General features: G+C 45.4%; 1 protein-coding gene across 1 annotated transcript in view; it reads right to left on the reverse strand.

Annotated features, from left to right (window-relative positions):
* Positions 1 to 1,000: 1,000 nt before the first annotated feature.
* The window catches only part of IL1R2 (interleukin 1 receptor type 2), a 92,880-nt gene continuing 69,631 nt past the window's right edge, over positions 1,001 to 24,249 (reverse strand). Inside the window, exon 10 of the mRNA XM_069757596.1 lies at positions 1,001 to 1,387. The gene's annotated coding sequence lies outside the window, so the exon portion shown is untranslated. The remainder of the gene's footprint in view (positions 1,388 to 24,249) is intronic.

Genomic DNA, 24,249 nt, shown 5'->3' on the forward strand with positions numbered 1-24,249 from the left:
CTGTTCCATTTGCAGAACAGCGTGAGAAATTGATTCACAATCTGTGTTGCTTCATAACTGGACAGGTTGATTTCACAAAAGTTTGATTGATTTGACGTTACAATGTGTTGTTTAAGTGTTCCCTTAATTTTATAAAGCTCAATGTTATCAAATTCTGTAAAGCACATATCTATTCCAGCCAATTTTACGTTCAAAAAGTCAAACTGTGTTCCTCCCCTTCCAAGCCCTGCTAAATGGTCGTTTTGGGGTATTGGGTTACAAATTGAACAACAAATTTCTCTTGTTACCCTTGTGAAAATAAATAGAATTAGGGTTAATGTAACATTTCTGTGACAAAAAGTAAAATGTTAATTTTTTCCTTTCACATTCTATTAATTCCTGTGAAGCACATGAAGGGTTAATAAACTTCTTGAATGTGGTTTTGAGCACTTTGAGGTATGCAGTTTTCATAATTTGGGTATGTTCTGTCAAATAAGTCCCTCAAAGTCATTTTAAATGTGATGTCCCTAAATAAAAAATGGTTTTATAAATCTTGTTGGAAAAATTAGAAATTGCTGATCAACTTTTAACCCTTCTAACTTCCTAACAAAAAAATAATGTTTAAAAAATGATGCAAATGTAAAGTAGACATGTGGGAAATGTTATTTATTAACTATTTTGTATGATATTACTTTCTGGTTTAGGGGAATCAAAATTAAAGTTTGAAAATTGTGAAATTTTCTCCTAATTTCTGACATTTTCATAAATAAATGAAAATTTACCACTATCATGAAGCACAAAATGTCATGAAAAAATAAACTCAGAATCAGTGGGAATCGTTGAAGTGTTCCAGAGTTATTACTTTATAAAGTGACACTGGTCAGAATTCGGTATCATGCTGTGTACCACACTGACTATCAACCATAGAAAGATGGAGGAGAGAGTTGTCTCAAGAGATCAGAAAGTAAAAAATAGACAAACAAGAGATACTGTAAAGAATGGAAACGGAGGCACAGAAGTTGAAGTTCACATTCGTTTTTTATTTATGGTTAATGTGGAACCTCGGGACCACGGTCCGGGGGGCTCCGAAGGGGGCGTGACTAAATGAGCCCCAAACACCCACGGTAAGTCCCCTCGTACAGGGACAGAGTGGGAAGCCTGGGGAACACGGGTGCTACCTCCAGTTAGACCGCGAACTCATGGCAGCTGTCCCAGTGGGACAATTGAACAAGCGGGGTTAGCGGGAGACATGGAGCTAACCAGGTGATACCGGGTGTATGGGTAGAAGCTGATTCCAATGGTACTGGCGTTGTCCAGAGATGATGATGGCAGATTGGCAGGATGAGGCGGGATTGTGTAGATAGAACAGTCGTCATCCAGGATAGCCGGGTAACTGGTAGCTGATGATCTGTGGAAACAGACAGTATAAGCGGAGTACAAGCGAAAGCACTTCAGAAACAGGAGCACATGCAGACAGGAACCGGAAGTAAGCAACAGTGGATACTTGTTGCTCCGGCACCCTCCCTATGGTGGAGGAGCTAGAAATAGAAATCAATAATACGCCATTGGCTAGAAGCATATTTTAAAAATGTGCGCTGTCTCTTTAAGAGACCGGGAACGAGCGTGCGCATACCCTAAACACACTACCCGAGAACCTGCTGGCAGCACGCCAGGAAGCAGGAGGGGGAGGAGGAGGAAGCTGCAACCTAGCAGCGTGGAGACAGCACAGAGCGGGAGTCCCGACGGGGATCCCTCAAAGGTACACAGACCGGACCGAGTGTAACAGTATCCCCCTATTTATGCCCGCTCTTTTTCAAGCCTGCGTAAAATCTTTTTTGAAGAAGAGGAGCCTGAATATTCTCTTTAGGCTCCCATGACCTCTCCTCAGGACCAAAGCCCCTCCAATCCACCAGATAATAGATCTTACAGATCAGTGAAGATGACAACCTGATGAACAGCTCCCTCAAAGAGATGCCGCCACTCCTGCAGGGCCAACTTGATTGCCAACAATTCACGATCTCCAACAGAATAATTTCTTTCTGAAGTGGAAAAAAACCTTGGAGAAAAAACCACAATTAACCATCCGACCAGTAGACGACTTCTGGGTGATAACCGCTCCAGCACCTACAGAAGAAGCGTCTACCTCAAGAAAAAATTGTTGATCAGAATGCGGACGATGGAGAACAGGTGCGGAAGAAAAGGCCTGTTTTAGAGAATCAAAAGCCTCCTCTGCCTCAGGAGTCCATTCCTTGGTGTTCATACCTTTCCGAGTGAAGGCTGAGATGGCAGCCACTCGTTTGGAAAAATATGGAATAAACAAACGGTAATAGTTGTCGAACCCCAGGAAGCGTTGTATGGCTTTCAGGCCGGATGGACGAAGCCATTTTAGGATAGCAGATACCTTCTCCGGGTCCATCTGTAAACCTGTAGATGAAACTATGTATCCAAGGAAAGGCAGAGAGGCTTGTTCAAAGAGACACTTTTCGAATTTAGCATAAAGTCTGTTCTCCCTGAGTCTTTGTAACACCAGATGTACTTGTCTCCGGTGAGAAGCTAAATCTGGAAAGAAGATCAGGATGTAATCCAGATAAACAACAACACATGAATAAAGCAGATCTCTAAAAATATCATTAACAAATTCCTGAAAAACTGCCGGTGCATTGCTTAGGCCGAACGGCATTACCAGGTATTTGTAGTGTCCATCCCGGGTGTTAAAGGCGGTTTTCCACTCATCTCCCTCACGAATGCGTATCAGGTTGTAGGCTCCTTTAAGGTCCAATTTGGTGAAAATTTTAGAACCCCTAAGACGGTCAAACAACTCAGAAATTAGTGGCAACGGATACCTGTTCTTTACCATAATCAGATACAGCACCCGGTAATCAATACAGGGCCGTAGAAAACCATCTTTTTTCTTCACAAAGAAGAATCCTGCTCCAGCTGGCGAGGATGACTTCCGGATAAATCCCCTGGCCAGGTTCTCCTGGATGTACTCAGACATGGAGTGAGTCTCTGCTTGAGAAAGAGGATAAATTCGCCCTCGAGGAGGAGATGTTCCAGGGAGCAGATCAATGGGGCAATCATACAACCTGTGTGAAGGTAATTTCTCTGCCTCCTTTTTCCCGAAGACATCAGCGAAGGAACAGTAAGAAGGCGGTAGACCCGGTAGGGCAGTAGGCTGGACTGGAGGGAGAACAGGATGAACGGGAATGATACACCGATCCAAGCAGGAGTCTCCCAAGCGCAGAACCTCTCCCGTCTTCCAATTTAAGACTGGTTCATGTATCTGAAACCAAGGTAGGCCTAAAAGCAAGGGGTGAGAAGAATCTGGCAACACATAAAAGCGGATTCTTTCTGAATGCATTGAACCTACCCAGAGTTCCAAAGGCTCAGTCTGGAACCGAACGGACTCGGACAAGGGTTTACCATCCACGGATGTCACCTGCAACGGCTCCGGAAGACGCTGAACTGGAATCTGATATCGATCCACCAACGCCTGCTGAATGAGATTTCCGGTAGCTCCGGAATCCAGGTGACAGAGTTCTGAAAATTTTACCTTGCCAAAGGCCACGGAGACAGTTATTTACAGTGAAGGAGAGAGGGTAGCCTCTCCTATGGACCCTAGGCACTGGACTTTCCCGATTTCTTGGACAAGAGTGGATATAATGCCTGGAACTGCCACAGTAGAAACCGCTCCCCTCCAGGCGGCGTGCCTCCTGGCAGCGGTTGCCCAAGCTTACATGATCCACCTCCATAGCCATAGGTGAGGAAGTCTTGGATTTAGGAGTATTAGAACCTTGATGATAGGACCCCTTTTCACGTTTGGTCTCCTTGGATCGTTCTTGAAACTGTAGCTCAATCGGAGTTGCCAGGGAAATCAGGTCATCCAGAATTGTAGGTATGTCTCGTCCCGCCAGCTCATCCTTTATTCTTCCTGAAAGACCCTGCCAGAAGGTAGCTACCAAGGCTTCGTTGTTCCAGGATAGTTCAGAAGATAGTGTACGAAACTGCACTGCATACTGAGCCACTGTAAGATCCTCCTGTCGTAGTCGAAGAATAGCCGAAGCTGTCGATGTAGCACGACCGGGTTCATCGAAGGTCCTGCACAATGCCTCTAGAAAGGACTGAAGATTAGTAACCACAGGATCCTGTTGTGAGTTCTGTTGTCGGGCTCCCTCCTGTGGTCATGAATGGTACTTCGGCTGGTTCTGTCCATGGACTTTCTCTGGTGGCTGTGGGTGTTTCTGAGTTTCCTTCCTCAGGTGACGAGGTTAATTCGTTAGCTGGCTGCTCTATTTAACTCCACTTAGATCTTTGCTCCAGGCCACCTGTCAATGTTCCAGTATTGGTCTAGTTCACTCCTGGATCGTTCTTGTGACCTGTCTTCCCAGCAGAAGCTAAGTGCCTGCTTGTTTTTCTCTGGTTTGCTATTTTTCTGTCCAGCTTGCTATTTCGATTGTTCTTGCTTGCTGGAAGCTCTGGGACGCAGAGGGAGCGCCTCCGCACCGTGAGTCGGTGCGGAGGGTCTTTTTGCACCCTCTGTGTGGTCTTTTTGTAGGTTTTTGTGCTGACCGCAAAGTAACCTTTCCTATCCTCGGTCTGTTCAGTAAGTCGGGCCTCACTTTGCTAAATCTATTTCATCTCTGTGTTTGTATTTTCATCTTTACTCACAGTCATTATATGTGGGGGGCTGCCTTTTCCTTTGGGGAATTTCTCTGAGGCAAGGTAGGCTTTATTTTTCTATCTTCAGGGCTAGCTAGTTCCTTAGGCTGTGCCGAGTTACATAGGGAGCGTTAGGCGCAATCCACGGCTATTTCTAGTGTGGTTGATAGGATTAGGGATTGCGGTCAGCAGAGTTTCCACGTCCCAGAGCTCGTCCTATATTATCAGTAACTATCAGGTCATTCCGTGTGCTCTTATCCACCAGGTCCATTATTGTCCTGACCACCAGGTCATAACAGGATCCATTCTCTCCCATAGTGGATTAAACCAGGCAAGAGCCTCTCCATCTAGGTGAGACATGATGAAGCCCACCTTGGCCCGATCAGAAGCAAAGCAGGAGTTCAAAGTGTAACGTACACTGATTAATGAACCCCCGACACTGAACGGGATCGCCAGGGAAGCAGGTGGGAGCTGCCAGGCGAGGGCCTTTACTTGCAGTACAGCTTGATACCTGGATACCAGTAGCAAAGACAGGTGCAGTTGAAGCGACCAGGGTATCCATGTAAGCAGACACGTTGTGCAGAAAAGACATGATCTTGTCCTGTTGGTCCTTCAGATGGGTAACTACTTGACATAGCCCCACGGCCAGTAGAGTTTGGGATCCAGCGGGTTCCATGGCCGGAGCAATCTGTACCGAATGGAAACGGATTCACAGAAGTTGAAGTTCACATTCGTTTTTATTTAGGTTTAATGTGGAACCTCGGGACCACGGTCTGGGGGGGCTCCGAAGGGGGCATGACTACGTGAGCCCCAAACACCCGTGGTAAGTCCCCTCGAACAGGGACAGAGTGGGAAGCCTGGGGGACATGGTTGCTATCTCCAGTTAAAACCTGAACTTGTGGCAACTGTCCCAGCAGGACAATCGCACAAGCGGGGTTAGCGGGAGACATGGAGCTAACCAGGTGATACCGGGTATATGGGTAGAAGCTGATTCCAATGGTACTGGCGTTGTCCGGAGATGATGATGGCATTATTGCGTATTAAAAGTATATGCCATAAATATCTAACAGGTGCTGGTTCTATTTTTAGGGCTCCCACCTATTAGGATGCTAGAGGTGCACTTTTTAATGTTTTGCAGACCAGAAAGGAGAAGATCATGCATTCAAATCTCTCCAATATAGTATAAGCCAGATGCTGACATGGTCGAGTGTTTCCCTTCTCCCATAGACTATCTTTATATATAAAGCTAAGTGTGTGTGTGTATGTATCAAGCCATGCCCACCCACTCCACATAGCGGGACGTGGGTGGAGAGTTGAGCTGCGAGGGAGAGACCGGGACACGGATGGAGAGCAGGGCTGCGGAGGGATAAAGCGGGATGTGCACGGAGATCGAGGGCTGTGGAGCGAGCGAGCGGGGCTGTGGAGGGAGAACAGGACATGGATGGAGAGCAGGGCTGTGGAGGGATAGAACGGGATGGCACATGGAGAGCGGGGCTGCAGAGGGAGAGAGTGGAACAGCTGGTGGAGAGCAGGGCTGTGGAGGGAGAGAGCGTGATGGCGGGTGGAGAGCATGCCTTTTAAAGGAGAAAGCAGGATGCAGGTGGAGAGCTAGGCTGCTGAGGGAGAGAGCGGAACTGCCAGTGGAAACCATGACTGCAGAGGGAGAGAGAGGGACGGCGACCGGAGAGCAGGACGGTGAATGGAGAGCGGGGCTGTGGAGGGAGAGAGCGAGATGTCCCTAGAGAGCGGGGCTGCGGAGCGTGAGATCGGGACGGCCAGTGGAGATGGGTTGCTGAGGAAGAGAGCGGGGCTGTGGAGGGAGAATGCGGGACGGCAATTGGAGAGTGGGACTGTGAAAGGAGAGAGCATGACAGTGGATAGAGAGCTGAGCTACGGAGGGAGACAGCGGAGCTGCAGAGCGAAAGTCGGGCTGCTGAGGTTGAGAGCGGGACAGGGAGTGGAAACAGGGGCTGTGGAGGGAGAGAGCGGGACAGTGGATGGAGAGCGGGGCTGCTGAGGGAGAATGCGGGACGGCAGGTCCAGAGCTGGACTTCGGAGGGGGAGGGCAGGATGGCAAGTGGAGAGCGGGGCTGAGAAGGTGAATAAAGTAGCACTCATGTCTGGTCTCTTCTTTTACTTATCTACTCCTTTATGTGCTACTGAAATTAGGACTCATCATTTCTGCCGAAACATGGCTGACTCAGAAATGACCACACAGCACCCCCTTTATAAATACACGGCCTTATGACACTCACTGGTCTTCTCCATGTCATGGAAAATATATGTAGACAGACACTATCATATCTACCAAAATTATTTTTGAGATCTCTACATATGATAAAGCACCCATATACAATAGATAGCTGTCAGAATAACAATTATTTAGCCATCAGCTGTCTTTCCCAAGTCTCAGCCAAGCACTCTTGCTTTCTATGAGAGGTCCTGCAAAATTCCATTATGTCCATAGAGAACAGAAATTCAGCCAGATCCTACCCTTCCCCAGCATCATCTGTTGGGTGAGAGTTGGGAGGCTCGCATACTTTACATCTTGCCAATATCAACGGATCAGGTCCACTTTAGACTAAAGCAGGAGTCCCCAACCAGCGGCCCCTCAAAAGGTGGTTCAGAGCTGTCTCCTCAGGTCCGTGCCACTCTCAATTGTATTATCATGCATGGGGGACATTATTACTTGTTCTATGAGCAATCAAGCATTGTTACTCTTTAAAGAGGCACTGAAGGGGTGTTATTACTTTACAAATGGTGATCTGGTCATGACTACTATTTAAGGGGTTAATCGAGGGTTACTTTATAAGGGGGCATTTAGTGCATTATTAATTTTAAAGAAGTCACATTATTAATTTGTAAGAGGGTACTCATGGAATTAATACTTTATAACAGGGCATGTGGGTGATTAGTAATTTATATAGCAACACCTGGGGCATTATTATTTTACTAGATGGTAGCCCGATTCTAACGCATCAGGTATTCTAGAATATGTATGTAGTTTATTTATGAAGATTTTAGAATAATACATTGAATACACAGGATTTGGCCGTCGCTGATTGTTCTTGGCCAGCCATGTAGTATATAGCACAGCCACGTAGTATATAACAGCCCACGTAGTAAATAGCATAGCCACCTAGTATATTGCACAGCCACATAGTATATAGCAGAGCCACGTAGTATATAGCACAGCCACGTAGTATATAGCACAGCCCACGGAGTATATAGCACAGCCCATGGAGTATATAGCACAGCCCACGGAGTATATAGCAAAGCCACGTAGTATATAACACAGCCCACGGAGTATATAGCACAGCCACGTAGTGTAGAGCACAGCCCACTGAGTATATAACAGCCCACATAGCATATAACACAGCTCACGTAGTATATAACAGCCCACGCACGCAGTATATGACACAGCCCATGTAGTGTATAACAGAGGCCACGTAGTGTATAACACAGGCCATGTAGTGTATAACACAGCCCACGTAGTGTATAACACAGCCCACGTAGTGTATAACACAGCCCACGTAGTGTATAGCACAGCCCACGTAGTACATTGCACAGTCCACGTAGTACATTGCACAGCCCACGTAGTACATTGCACAGCCCACGCAGTACACTGTGTTCCAAATTATTATGCAAATTGGATTTAAGTGTCATGAAGATTTAATTGTTTTGTTTTTCAAATAAACTTGTGGATGGTATTGTGTCTCAGGGCTCAATAGATAACTGAAATCAATCTTAAACACATGTGATAATTAGTTTTCCAGGTGATTCTAATTAAAGGAAAACTACTTAAAAATGATGTTTCACATTATTAAGCAGGCCAAAGGTTTCAAGCAATATGAGAAATAAAAAGGATCTCTCTGCCGCTGAAAAGCGTTAAATAGTGCAATGCCTTGGACAAGGTATGAAAAAATTAGATACTTCACAAAAACTTTGTGATCATCATACTGTGAAGAGATTTGTGACTGAAACAGAGCACAGACAGAGTTCATGCAGATAAAGGCATAACGAGGAAGGTTTCTGCCAGACAAATTCATTGGATTAAGAGAGCAGCTGCCAAAAAACTATTACAAAGCAGCAAACAGTTATTTGAAGCTGCTGGTGCCTCTGGAGTCCCTCGAACCTCAAGGTGTAGGATCCTTCAAAGGCTTGCTGTGGTGCATAAACCTACTATTCCGCCACCCCTAAACAGTGTTCATGAGCAGAAACGGTTGCAGTGGGCCCAGACATACATGAAGACTAATTTTCAAACAGTCTTGCTTACTGATGAGTGTCGAGCAACCCTGGATTGTCCAGATGGTTGGTGGATGGCCACCATGTCGCAACAAGGCTGCGATGTCAGCAAGGAGGTGGAGAAATTATGTTTTGGGCCGGAATCATGGGGAAACAGCTGGTGGGGCCCTTTAAGGTTCCTGAAGATGTGAAAATGAACTCTGTAAAGTAAATAGCGTTTCTCACTGACAACTTTCTTCCATGGTCTAAAAGCAGAAGCGTGCCTTCAGGAGCCGGGGACAGACAGCGGTAGGTAAGTATGTAGTGGTTGTTTTTTTTACTTTAACAATGGTAACCAGGGTAAACATCGGGTTACTAAGCGCGGCCCTGCGCTTAGTAAGCCGATGTTTACCCTGGTTACCGGCATCGTTGGTCGCTGGAGAGCTGTCTGTGTGACAGCTCTCCAGCGACCAAACAGCGACGCTGCAGCGATCCGGATCATTGTCGGTATCGCTGCAGCGTCGCTTAGTGTGACGGTACCTTAACACTGCCTGATTGACAAAAAAAAGTATTTGTGAAGTTTCCCACTACCTTACATTTGTACACCTTCAACTTCTAACATAGTAATGCGAAACAACTTTTTTTTTTTCAATATTCCTTTCCAGTTGAATATACCTGCAAATCTTTAAGAACATGGCTGGTTTTCTCTGTAGGCACTGAAAACACTGACTGTAGCTTTCCATAGAGGACTTCCATTCATCGTGATGAATTTGTGAAATTTGAAATAAAAGCTCGCCGATATCGGCCACACCATGCTCCTTGGCCACATCAGAAGGATGCATTTAGATAGCAATAAAAGGGCCAAACATTTGCTGTAACATAACTAAAGTGTCTAAGGCTCAAAAAGACTGGCCCTTTATTATATAGTTGACAGTTAAATATCTCGATATATTTTTCACTGAATAGAATAATATATACTTAAAAATATATTACAATATAATGCTAATAAAATTTGCAAAAGTCAATGCCAGGTGTTTGCAATTCTATGGCATCTATGGCATTCTATTCTGAGCATGTGACCCCCGACCTCCAATGAGAGGTCTTACCCTGGGCATGCTCAGAAGGGGAAAAGCAGGACTTAGTCCCAGAGACGTCTGCTCGCCGCTGACCAGTACCATCTACAATAGCTGAGCCTGGAAATGCAGCAGTAACCATACGCACCGTATCAGGCTGAGCCAGATGCTGGGACCGACGTCTCTGCTGAGCAGACTCCACTGCGGCTGGAGAAGAATGGGAGACCGCAGTGGAGATGGCTCGAGATTCCCCCTGTACAAAGGCGGGAACTCGACCCCTAACACTTAGTAACTTCATTTTATTAGTATATTCCATGTTTTCATGCATGTTATCGTGTACAGAGTGCTGCAAGATTCACTTGTTTGTATATTATGCAGCATCAGCACCTTACACCTGTTCCAACTTGCTTTATTCTGTTCAAAGGGGCTGATCAGTTTTTTGTTTTTTAATATTTACAGCCCAAACAGACCTCACAAAGCTGACCAAATCCCATAGAAATACACAATTGCTACGTATACACTCTGAAATGCTCCAACGCTTCAGACTGGACATAAGTTAAAGATTCTACCAGGGACCATTGCGAGAGACAAGACTAGTCCGGCGCCACTCCAGGTGATTGACAGATCTATCAATCAACTAGAGTGACCTAAAGGGAAGTCGGCGAGGGTTGAATCTGGACAATTTTGTCTATGCTCCTTACCGGATCTTTAAAGTATATCTCTTCTAAAATATCAAAGCCTTTGAGAGAATAATATACCTAACTGGAAGTGTGTAGCCATTTTCTTAATCATGCTGCTCGTGGTTTGGACAGCATGAACCAGGTGTGTAAGGTATGTGCGTGACTTGGACTCTATGGAGAACTAAAGTACTCTTAGCACTCACCTCCCAGTGTCTCTTAATTACTGTGTTACCTTTGTTACCCTGCACCTGTGCACCACCTACTGCTACCCCCCTGAGTTTGCAGCAAAGCAAGCTGCTATAGTATTACATGTGCACTGAATATTAAAATATGGAATTATATTACTCATGCTTAGAGTGCACGGAAAATTTGGCCACTGAATATAAGCATACTTATATAATGACAGCGAGAATATAATAATAGTACTAGATTCATTTATTTATAGCAGTGACTCAGACACAAATTAAAAGTATGTCACTGGTTCTTGCAATGCAAATTGATGACATGAATGAAACTTAAATAGCTGTTAAATAAATAACATAACCTATGTAAAAAAAAACTTACACATTAAGTTTTAAATCAATATAATGGTCAACATAATCATTTATGGTCATTTTCAACCCCTTTCACTCTCATTTTATGTGATGACATGGATTTTAAGCTCATAATTTCATATGCTTCTTCACTTTCTTTATTGATAAATGGTCATACAACTGGATACTACCAAACCCACACTCTGATTACAGAACCCCATTTATTAAGGGGGTCTGGTGTCTGCATTTATTTTAACGCTTGTGAATCACATTTGGTGTGTTGAGGGCACTTCCTATATAATTGGGAAAAGCGTAAGTAAAAAATCAGTGTGCCCCCTTTTGTTTTTTTTGATTGGAGTATCCATGATGTCCCTATTCAAAAGTTGGCAAATATAGGCTCTCATCTATTCCAGAGACTGCCGCTATGGTTCCTACTTGTAGAACGGACTACTTAGATGAGCTAGGAGAGCAATAGTGACAATGTATAGATCACACCTTAGGGTAAAGTCTGCTACGATAGGGTTTTTCTCAGCATAATAAAACCACCGACTGACATGATAATAATGACATACGTAAGTGGATTTCTGACTGCATTCTTAACCTGGTAAAGTCCAGAATTAGTCACCTTCCCACAGAGTGCACATTATTGTTACAAAACTTGTTTGGCAGAACAGCACGTCATCTACTTTACTGTGGTTGCAACACCTTAACAATGAAAGAATAAGTTGTCACATTTCACCATAACTATATCCTCCACGTACAGTAATAACATAATGCTTAACTAAAGTTGACTGAGGACATAGCAGTAATTGTATTAAATAAAAACTACACCATTGCCTTAGCCAAGGCATGAATACTACATTTTTTATACTGTTTCATTTTTTTGCTTTATTATTGGAAGTTCCTCCTCATCTACCAAAAAGTTGCCAACAGTCTAACACTAACATACAGATGCTTCTCACAAAAGTAGAATATCAATAAAAAGTTCTTCAAAACAAAAAAAATGAAACTCATATATTATATAGAGTCATTACAAAAGAGTGATTTATTTCAAGTGTTATTTCTGTTAATGTTGATGATTATGGCTAACAGCCAATGAAAACCTAAAAGTCATTATCTCAGTAAATTAGAATAATTACCAAAAAAAAAAACACCTGCAAAGGCTTCCTAAGCGTTTAAAAAGGTCCATTGGTCTGCTTCAGTAGACTCCACAATCATGGGGAAGACTGCTGACTTGACAGATGTCCAGAAGGCAATCATTGACACACTCCACAAGAAGGGTAAGCCACAAAAGGTCATTGCTAAAGAATCTGGATGCTCACAGAGTGCTGAATCCAAGCATATTAATGGAAAGTTGAGTGGAAGGAAAAAGTGTGGTAGAAAAACGTGCACAAGCAACTGGGATATCTGCAGCCTTGAATGGATTGTTAAGAAAAGTCCATTCAAAAATTTGGGGGAGATTCACAATTAGTGGACTGCTGCTGGAGTCATTGCTTCAAGAGCCACCACACATAGATTTATCCAGGACATGGGCTACAAGTGTTGCATTCCTTGTGTCAAGCCATTCATGAAAAATAGACAATGCCAGAAGTGTCCTACCTGGGCCAAGGAGAAAAAGAACTGGACTGTTGCTCAGTAGTCCAAGGTGTGAGGCCGGGGGGCCACCGGAGGGTGAGTATATAACTATTTTTTATTTTAATTCTTTTTTTTAACAGGGATATGGTGCCCACATTGCTATAGACTGCATGGACTGTGCAATATACTATGTTGGCTGTGCAGTATACAACGTGGGCTGCGCAATATACAATGTGGGCTGCGCAACATACGTGAGCTGGGCAATATGCTACATGGGCTGCGCAATATACTACGTGGGCTGCGCAATATACAACGTAGGCTGCGCAATATACTACGTGGGCTGCGCAATATACTACGTGGGCAGCGCAATATACAATGTAGGCTGCGCAATATACTACGTGGGCTGCGCAATATACAACGTAGGCTGCGCAATATACTATGTGGGCTGCGCAATATACAACCTGGGCTGCGCAATATACGTGGGCTGCGCAATATACTACGTGGGCTGTGCAATATACAATGTGGGCTGCGCAATATACAACGTGGGCAGCGCAATATACTACGTGGGCTGCGCAATATACAATGTAGGCTGCGCAATATACTATGTGGGCTGCGCAATATACTATGTGGGCTGCGCAATATACTATGTGGGCTGCGCAATATACTATGTGGGCTGCGCAATATACTACGTGGGCTGCGCAATATACTACATAGGTTGCGCAATATACTACGTGGGCTGAGCAATATACAACGTGGGCTGCGCAATATAAAACGTGGGCTGCGCAATATACAACATGGGCTGCGCAATATACTACGTGGGCTGGGCAATATACAACATGGGCAGCGCAATATACTACATGGGCTGCGCAATATACAATGCAGGCTGCGCAATATACTATGTGGGCTGCGCAATATACTATGTGGGCTGCGCAACATACAACGTGGGCTGCGCAATATAAAATGTGGGCTGCGCAACATACGTGGGCTGGGCAATATGCTACATGGGCTGCGCAATATACTACGTGGGCTGCGCAATATACAACGTAGGCTGCGCAATATACTACGTGGGCTGCGCAATATACTATGTGGGCAGCGCAATATACAATGTAGGCTGCGCAATATACTACGTGGGCTGCGCAATATACAACGTAGGCTGCGCAATATACTATGTGGGCTGTGCAATATACAACCTGGGCTGCGCAATATACGTGGGCTGCGCAATATACTACGTGGGCTGTGCAATATACAATGTAGGCTGCGCAATATACTATGTGGGCTGCGCAATATACAACGTGGGCAGCGCAATATACAACGTGGGCAGCGCAATATACTACGTGGGCTGCGCAATATACAATGTAGGCTGCGCAATATACTATGTGGGCTGCGCAATATACAATGTAGGCTGCGCAATATACTATGTGGGCTGCGCAATATACTATGTGGGCTGCGCAATATACTATGTGGGCTGCGCAATATACTATGTGGGCTGCGCAATATACTACGTAGGTTGCGCAATATACTACGTGGGCTGCGCAATATACAACGTGGGCTGCGCAATATAAAACGTGGGCTGCGCAATATACATCGTGGGCTGCGCAATATACTACGTAGGCTGGGCAATATACTACGTGGGCTGCGCAATATACTACGTGGGCTGCGCAATATACAACGTGGGCTGCGCAATATATTATGTGGGCTGCGCAATATACAGCGTGGGCTGCGCAATGTACTACGTGGGCTGGGCAATATACTACGTGGGCTGCGCAATATACAACGTGTACTGCGTGGGCTGCGCAATGTACTGCGTGGGCTGGGGCAATGTACTGCATGGTCTGCGCAATGTACTATGTGTGCTGTGCTATACACTACGCATACATATTCTAGAATACCCGATGCGTTAAAATCGGGCCACCATCTAGTTGATTATATAACTGTATCTTGAATATGTTTTGGTAAATATCTAAATGACAAAACTTGTGTCACTGTCCAAATTTTTCTGGACCTACCTGTATACTGAAAGACACAATGCTGCCATCACTCAGTGCACTGTGTAGATGTGTACTTTTCCAACATGAAAATGACCTAAAACACACACTTAAGGCCACTATTACATTTTTGAAGAGGAAGAGAAGATTAACAGTCCTGAGCTGAACCCAACAGAAACATCTATGAGCAGTGTTGGACTGGGGTGACAGGGGCCCACCAGTAACATTAACTTTGGGGGTCACTTTTCACCTGCATACAAATATTACACTACCCTTGTTCACAAATTTACCTAGATCTCTATATAATAATACACTGGGTAATTTGGTTAATGAATGATCAGATTCTTCTGTATTTCTGTACAGAGTGAACCAAGTGAATTATACCAAGTACTGCCCATACAGGTGTGTTGGGGGCCCAGATCTGTACGGGGCCCTCTTGGGGATTCTCCTGTTCCCTTATGGGCCAGTCCGAGCCTGTCTATGAGGAATTTTGAGGAAATAAGTTGAGCATCACTTTTCATCCAGCACTCAGGATCTAAAAGAGGATGTTCTTAAAGAATGAAAAAAGATTAATGTTGCAATATGTCGTCAACTTGTTCATTCCATGCCTAGAAGACTTGGTGCTGTGGTTAAAAATCATGGAGGTTGTAACGATATAGTGGTGAAACTACTGTGCCGTGGTCTGAGGACATCCTGAGGGGACGTAGCTAGGTGAACACCTGACTCTTCGCTAGAGCCCCTGAGGTTGGCGTTAGACTTGGTTCCAGATGGACACCAGGTGCTACTCCAGGACGAACATTGGATGCATGGCAGCTGACCCCCAAGGAAACGGAGCTGAAATGGCCTAGAAAGGGAAAGCTTGGCTGGTACAGGCAGGCACGGCAAGAATACAGGAAAGACAGGTGCTGGCGGGAACAGATGTTATTTAGGCAGGTGCAGACAGGAATGGCTGGTGTACAGATGGTCATGACAGGTGCAGACTGGTATGGCTGGTAAACAGGCAGACACTGGCAGGTGCAGACAGGTACAGCTGATATACAGGTGAGCATGGCAGAAGCAGGCTGGTATGGCTGATATACTGGTGAATACGGCAGGTGGAGGCTGGCATGAGTAGTGTACAGGTGAGCACAGTAGCTGCAGGCAGGTATGGCAAGCACGGCTGGTATACAGGCAGGCACAAGCAGGTACAGGCTGCACTGGAAGACAAACTAGAACAGGCGATCTGAGAACTATAAATCATGCAACAAGCAGACCATACACAGGCGAAGGTGCTTTAAATAATAAGTATCTCCAGGCCATTGGCTGGGGACACTTAGGCGCTGTCTCTTTAAGAGGGCTGGAGTGTGCATGCCCCAAGAACAGTGCCTGGGGATCTGTGAGCCATGCGCAGACCTTGGGCAGCAGCAGCAGGAGGAGGAAGTGTTGGACGGGGGCCGCGGTGGTAAGTTGGCGTCCCTGCTGGGGGAGGAGGGAAGCATGGAAGGATGCTGGCGCTACAAAGGTCATACAAAATACTAGATGTAGTAGTTTTTGATGTGGGGTGTACTTATTTTTGCATCAACTTATTTGAATGAAACTGAAGATTTTGTAATTAACATTATATTAGAACCTTACATTCATGTTATGGGTTAAAAATTTTCTCTGAAGCCCAGTCTTGTCAACATTTTGTAAGTTGTTATTGTGTTCAGTGAGATATTGATTACAATCATACATTTCAAGGGGGGCGTACACATTTATGCTGAGCACTTTTTAAACAGATATGTAGCAACCTCTTCATTTATTAAATTCTACTAAATTAAAGTGCATTTTGTCCCCAAATTTCAATAAAAACTGCACAGATTAATAAATGCATCTGTGACCTGATGAGATTGGTATGCTTACTTTGAAAACCTATGAAAGGCTGGCAGAAAAATCTTGCAAAAAAATATTTTTTATACAGTCTAGCTAGAAAAATTTTCAAAGTGAACTATTAGGACAATCCGATATGGAGTTTGAAAGTAAGTACACCAGTCTCATCAGATCAGGTTAATAATGTATGGATTTGCATTGTGAAATCTGGTGACAGATTTACTTTAAAAGGTTCTGTGTCATTAAGGTTTCTCTTAATTGCAGTCTTTGCCTTTTTGTGGCTGATACCTGAAGCAAATTTTTGTAGTACAGAAATGAGAAGTCAAAAAATAATTTTAATGTTTAATCTTCATGTACATTACCCTAAAGAGTCATAGTCGTCTTTGGTGGTTTTCCATTATATACATGCAGTTATTTTCCACTATTATTTCCTTTTCATATTTATACACATTGTAGCATGGCTAAAGGGTGTGTAGTCGATGGGAGGTATGTGCCACATAAGTGCCTTGTTGCTGTAATGTAGCCCGGAATATTGCGTTGTTTTATATAACCATACGTTTGTGTTTCAGGACCTGTGGTGATGTCAGACCACATGGCTAATCATGTGATAGATTACTGGGTGTGGTTAGTCCTATATAAGACTGGCTAATCCTTTACACAGGAGAGATATGTGTGGAGGTGAAACCCTCCTGAGTATGTTCGGCTTCAGGACTGAGCCGGATGAACTGGACACTTGTTTTCCTTTGCCTGAACCAAAGGCTATTTTGCTTTCTGTTGTTTTGCCACATGGTTTATGGAGCAATAAACCCAGTGAACTTTAAAGGAACACGTCTCCTGAGTGTCAGCCGTCGCAGCTGAGTGAGTGAAATCGCTACAATTGGTGGAGAATGCGGGCAGCGTTCCCAGCGGAGACGAGACGTGAGTTTATTTTTGAATGTCCTGGGTCAAGGCTGTTGCAAGCCAGCAAGCATTGCCGGAGAAAATGGAGGACCTGCTGAAACACTTGGTCCAGCAGGAGCAAAGGCAGCAAGAGACCAACAGGCTGTTGATGCAGCAGATACAACAGAGCCAGCAGCAGATACAACAGAGCCAGCAGGAGCAACGGCAGCAGATGCAGCAAAGCCAGCAGGAGCAACGGCAGCAGTTACAACAGAGCCAGCAGGAGCATCAGCAGCAGATGCAGCTTCTGGCAACCGCCATCCAGGGCAAGGCGAGCGCCCCAACCCCAGGTTTGGCTGATGACACCCACGTCCGGAAGACGGTAAGACGTGCATTGCAGAAAATGACTCCCGGGGATGATGTTGAGGCCTTCCTGACGGTGTTTGAGAGGGTCGCTGAGAGGGAAAAACTTCCGCCAGAGCAGTGGGCAGAGGTACTTGCGCCATACCTGACGGGAGAACCCCAGAAGGCGTACTATGATTTGACCTTGCAGGATGCCAAAGAGTATCACAAATTGAAAGCCGAGATTCTCGCACGTTTGGGGGTGACACTGACTGTCAGGGCACAGCGAGTTCACTCCTGGGGCTATCACCGGGACAAACCACCTCGTTCCCAAATGTTTGATCTGTTGCACCTGGTCCAGAAATGGCTGCAGCCAGAGACCTCTGCGCCTGCACAGATGGTAGAACGGGTGATGATGGATCGGTTTGTCCATTCCCTCCCGAGGCCTATACAGTCTTGGGTTGCCCAGGGTGATCCCCAGAATGCCGACGAGCTGATCGGACTGGTTGAGAGATACCAAGGGTTGGAAGGCTCCTTCGGGAGGCAGCCCATGCCGTACTGGGGGTCCCAGAAGGCAGCTGAGTCCCAAAAAGGGGTGGTGCGTCCAAGGTCACAAAGGGCGGGGGAGGTGGTGCCCAAGGTCCCCACGGGTGATGTTATTTGTTGGAGGTGCCACAAGCCAGGACATATAGCTGCCCGTTGTTCCCAAGCCACTGAGCAGATGGACTGCAGCATGGGACGCCGTTGTTCATACTATGCGTATCCAGTCTGTAGTGTGAACTCTCCATCCAACGAGGGACCTCAAGCGTGTCCCGTAAAGGTGAACGGTCGAGCAGTAACGGCACTGTTAGACTCGGGGAGCCTAGTGACCCTGGTGAGGGCCACTTTTCCTCTTCATCTGCTCCCAGGAAAGAAGGTCGGAGTGCGGTGCATACATGGTGATGCAAAGGACTACCCTATGGCCAGGGTGGACATTGAAACGGCATGTGGCACTGAATCCCACATAGTCGGCGTAGTTCAGGACTTGTTGCACCCTATAATTATTGGCCGGGATTTCTGTTTGTTTTGGGATTTGTGGGGAAAGGGTTCTGAGCTCCCTGGCAGGGAACCAGTGAACCCTGGAACGGTGTCGCCACACCCAGAGGCAGACAGCTTTCCTTTTTGTGTTCTGGTTGGGGATGAGGAGGAAGTATCCCCTACATCTGACATTCTGGAGTTAGAGGTTACCGGTGAAAATTTTGGGACTGCCCAACATAGGGACCCCACTCTGAGGGAAGCCTTTAATAATGTCACAGTTATTGACGGGGTGGTACAGGAGCCGGGGGCAGACAAAAGATTTCCCCATTTTCTGTTGAGGGGGGAATTGTTGTACCGGGTCACGAAAATAAGGGAGGAGTTGGTAGAGCAGTTGATAGTGCCGGGTCCGTATAGACGGAAAGTGTTGGACATGGCCCATTCACACATCTTGGGTGGACACCTAGGGGTGGAAAAAACGCAGGAACGGGTTGTGTAGAGGTTCTATTGGCCTGGGTGTCACCGGGAAATAGTGAACTATTGCAGGTCCTGCCCTACATGTCAGCTAACTGCTCCTACTCCTCATTTCCGGAACCCCCTTGTGCCACTGCCCATTATTGAGGTACCGTTCGAGAGAATTGCCATGGACTTGGTCGGTCCCTTAGTTAAATCAGCTCGGGGCCATCAGTATATATTAGTCATCCTGGACTATGCCACACGCTATCCTGAGGCAATTCCCTTGAGGAATTCTTCCTCAAAGAGCATAGCCCGCGAGTTGGTCCATGTCTTTTCCCGGACAGGTCTGCCAAAGGAGATCCTGACTGACCAGGGTACACCTTTCATGAGCAAGGTGATGAGGGAGTTATGCAAAGCCCTGAAGATCTCCCAGTTGAGGACCTCGGTGTACCATCCCCAGTCAGATGGTCTTGTTGAGAGGTTTAACAAGACTCTAAAGAGCATGCTGAGAAAAGCTATAGAGAAAGACGGTAGAGACTGGGATTGTCTCTTACCCTATCTGATGTTTTCCATTCGTGAAGTTCCACAGGCCTCCACAGGGTTCTCACCGTTTGAGCTTCTATATGGCCGACATCCACGAGGACTCCTGGATATAGCCAAGGAAACCTGGGAAGCCGAAGTCACGCCCCACAGAAGCGTCATTGAGCATGTGGCCCTGATGCAGCAGAGGATTGCAAAGGTAACATAGTAACATAGTAACATAGTTAGTAAGGCCGAAAAAAGACATTTGTCCATCCAGTTCAGCCTATATTCCATTATAATAAATACCCAGATCTACGTCCTTCTACAGAACCTAATAATTGTATGATACAATATTGTTCTGCTCCAGGAAGACATCCAGGCCTCTCTTGAACCCCTCGACTGAGTTCGCCATCACCACCTCCTGAGGCAAGCAATTCCAGACTCTCACTGCCCTAACAGTAAAGAATCCTCTTCTATGTTGGTGGAAAAACCTTCTCTCCTCCAGACGCAAAGAATGCCCTCTTGTGCCCGTCACCTTCCTTGGTATAAACAGATCCTCAGCGAGATATTTGTATTGTCCCCTTATATACTTATACATGGTTATTAGATCGCCCCTCAGTCGTCTTTTTTCTAGACTAAATAATCCTAATTTCGCTAATCTATCTGGGTATTGTAGTTCTCCCATCCCCTTTATTAATTTTGTTGCCCTCCTTTGTACTCTCTCTAGTTCCATTATATCCTTCCTGAGCACCGGTGCCCAAAACTGGACACAGTACTCCATGTGCGGTCTAACTAGGGATTTGTACAGAGGCAGTATAATGCTCTCATCATGTGTATCCAGACCTCTTTTAATGCACCCCATGATTCTGTTTGCCTTGGCAGCTGCTGCCTGGCACTGGCTGCTCCAGGTAAGTTTATCATTAACTAGGATCCCCAAGTCCTTCTCCCTGTCAGATTTACCCAGTGGTTTCCCGTTCAGTGTGTAATGGTGATATTGATTCCCTCTTCCCATGTGTATAACCTTACATTTATCATTGTTAAACCTCATCTGCCACCTTTCAGCCCAAGTTTCCAACTTATCCAGATCCATCTGTAGCAGAATACTATCTTCTCTTGTATTAACTGCTTTACATAGTTTTGTATCATCTGCAAATATCGATATTTTACTGTGTAAACCTTCTACCAGATCATTAATGAATATGTTGAAGAGAACAGGTCCCAATACTGACCCCTGCGGTACCCCACTGGTCACAGCGACCCAGTTAGAGACTATACCATTTATAACCACCCTCTGCTTTCTATCACTAAGCCAGTTACTAACCCATTTACACACATTTTCCCCCAGACCAAGCATTCTCATTTTGTGTACCAACCTCTTGTGCGGCATGGTATCAAACGCTTTGGAAAAATCGAGATATACCACGTCCAATGACTCACCGTGGTCCAGCCTATAGCTTACCTCTTCATAAAAACTGATTAGATTGGTTTGACAGGAGCGATTTCTCATAAACCCATGCTGATATGGAGTTAAACAGTTATTCTCATTGAGATAATCCAGAATAACATCCCTCAGAAACCCTTCAAATATTTTACCAACAATAGAGGTTAGACTTACTGGCCTAAAATTTCCAGGTTCACTTTTAGAGCCCTTTTTGAATATTGGCACCACATTTGCTATGCACCAGTCCTGCGGAACAGACCCTGTCGCTATAGAGTCACTAAAAATAAGAAATAATGGTTTATCTATTACATTACTTAGTTCTCTTAGTACTCGTGGGTGTATGCCATCCGGACCCGGAGATTTATCTATTTTAATCTTATTTAGCCGGTTTCGCACCTCTTCTTGGGTTAGATTGGTGACCCTTAATATAGGGTTTTCATTGTTTCTTGGGATTTCACCTAGCATTTCATTTTCCACCGTGAATACCGTGGAGAAGAAGGTGTTTAATATGTTAGCTTTTTCCTCGTCATCTACAACCATTCTTTCCTCACTATTTTTTAAGGGGCCTACATTTTCAGTTTTTATTCTTTTACTATTGATATAGTTGAAGAACAGTTTGGGATTAGTTTTACTCTCCTTAGCAATGTGCTTCTCTGTTTCCTTTTTGGCAGCTTTAATTAGTTTTTTAGATAAAGTATTTTTCTCCCTATAGTTTTTTAGAGCTTCAATGGTGCCATCCTGCTTTAGTAGTGCAAATGCTTTCTTTTTACTGTTAATTGCCTGTCTTACTTCTTTGTTTAGCCACATTGGGTTTTTCCTATTTCTAGTCCTTTTATTCCCACAAGGTATAAACCGCTTACACTGCCTATTTAGGATGTTCTTAAACATTTCCCATTTATTATCTGTATTCTCATTTCTGAGGATATTGTCCCAGGTTCACCATCCATAGGTGATGCCATCCATCACCATCCATAGGTGATGCCTATCGTGAAAGAACACCTTCTCCAAGCACAAGAAGCTCAAGCCAGGGTCTACAACCGGTCTGCAAGAGTGAGGCAGTTCAATTCGGGAGACCGAGTTCTGGTGTTAGTTCCAACGGTGGAAAGCAAGTTCTTGGCCAAATGGCAAGGGCCATATGAGGTTGTCGAGAAACTTGGTGAGGTAAATTATAAAATTCACCAACCAGGAAGACGGAAACCATTCCAAGTTTACCATGTCAACCTCATCAAGCCATGGCAAGATAGAGAGCCGACAGTTACTCCGTCATTGTTAAGCAACCCAGAAGGTGAGGTTGGAGCGGTTACTATAGCAGAGACGCTATCGAAAACCCAGAAGCAGCAGTGCCGGGAGTTACTCCAGAAAAACAGGGACCTGTTTTCAGAATTGCCAGGATACACGAAGGTCATAGAGCACGAGGTCCTAACAGAGCCCCATGTGCGGGTGAATGTGAAACCTTATCGTATTCCTGAGGCTCGTCGAGAAGTTATCTCCAAGGAAGTGGAGCGTATGTTGAGGCTTGGAGTCATTGAGGAATCCAAGAGCGGTTGGTCAAGCCCAATTGTCCTGGTCCCAAAACCTGATGGAGAGTGGAGGTTTTGCAACGACTATCGGAAGTTGAATGAGGTCTCCAAGTTCGACGCTTATCCCATGCCCCGTATTGATGAGCTCATCGAAAGGCTTGGGCACGCCAGATATATATCCACCTTGGATCTGACAAAGGAGTATTGGCAGATTCCCATGGCGCAGGAAGCCAAGGAGAAGACAGCCTTTTCGACACCTGATGGATGCTTCCAGTATGCCCGGATGCCATTTGGCCTACAGGGAGCTCCGGCGACCTTCCAGAGGGCTATGGATAGAGTTCTTGCACCCCATAAGGCCTACGCTGCTGCGTACCTAGATGATATCGTCATCTTTAGCCCGGACTGGGAGAGTCATCTGGAGAAAGTCCAAGCGGTGTTGGATGCTATAAGAGAGGCCGGATTTACTATAAACCCAAAGAAGTGTGCCTTGGGTAAAGAAGAAGCTAAGTACCTTGGATACATAGTGGGTCACGGAGAAATAAAACCCCAAATCAGTAAAGTGGAGGCAATTCAAACGTGGCCAAAACCAGTTTCCAAGAAGCAAGTTAAAGCCTTCCTGGGAATCGTGGGATATTACAGGAGGTTCATCCCAAACTTCGCCACGATGGCTGCGCCTCTGACTGACCTGCTAAAAGGGACAAAACCAGTAATGGTTAAGTGGTCCGAAGAAACAGAGTCAGCCTTCCAAGAAATGAAAAACGCTTTGTGTAAGCAACCCGTTCTGATGGCCCCAAACTTCAAGAAAGAGTTTATTCTTCAGACAGATGCCTCAGATGTTGGGGTGGGAGCAGTCCTTTCCCAAGAACTACATGGGGAGGAGCATCCTGTTCTCTATCTGAGTAGGAAGCTGTCCTCATCTGAAAAGAACTACTCAGTCGTTGAGAAGGAGTGCTTGGCCATAAAATGGGCAGTGGACACATTGCGGTACTATCTGCTGGGACGTAAATTTAGACTGATATCCGACCATGCCCCACTTAGGTGGATGAGGGAAACGAAGGGTAGAAATGCTAGGGTCACCCGTTGGTTCTTATCCCTGCAGGACTTCAGTTTCCATGTGGAACATCGGGCCGGAAAGCTGCACGGTAATGCGGATGCCCTATCGAGAATCCCTTGTTTAGTGGGAGAAAGTGCCAAGCCCCACGGCTATAGGCAGAGGGGGGAGGTATGTAGCATGGCTAAAGGGTGTGTAGTCGATGGGAGGTATGTGCCACATAAGTGCCTTGTTGCTGTAATGTAGCCCGGAATATTGCGTTGTTTTATATAACCATATGTTTGTGTTTCAGGACCTGTGGTGATGTCAGACCACATGGCTAATCATGTGATAGATTACTGGGTGTGGTTAGTCCTATATAAGACTGGCTAATCCTTTACACAGGAGAGATATGTGTGGAGGTGAAACCCTCCTGAGTATGTTCGGCTCCAGGACTGAGCCGGATGAACTGGACACTTGTTTTCCTTT

This window comes from Ranitomeya imitator, chromosome 3, assembly GCF_032444005.1.
Source record: "Ranitomeya imitator isolate aRanImi1 chromosome 3, aRanImi1.pri, whole genome shotgun sequence".
NCBI lineage: Eukaryota > Metazoa > Chordata > Amphibia > Anura > Dendrobatidae > Ranitomeya > Ranitomeya imitator.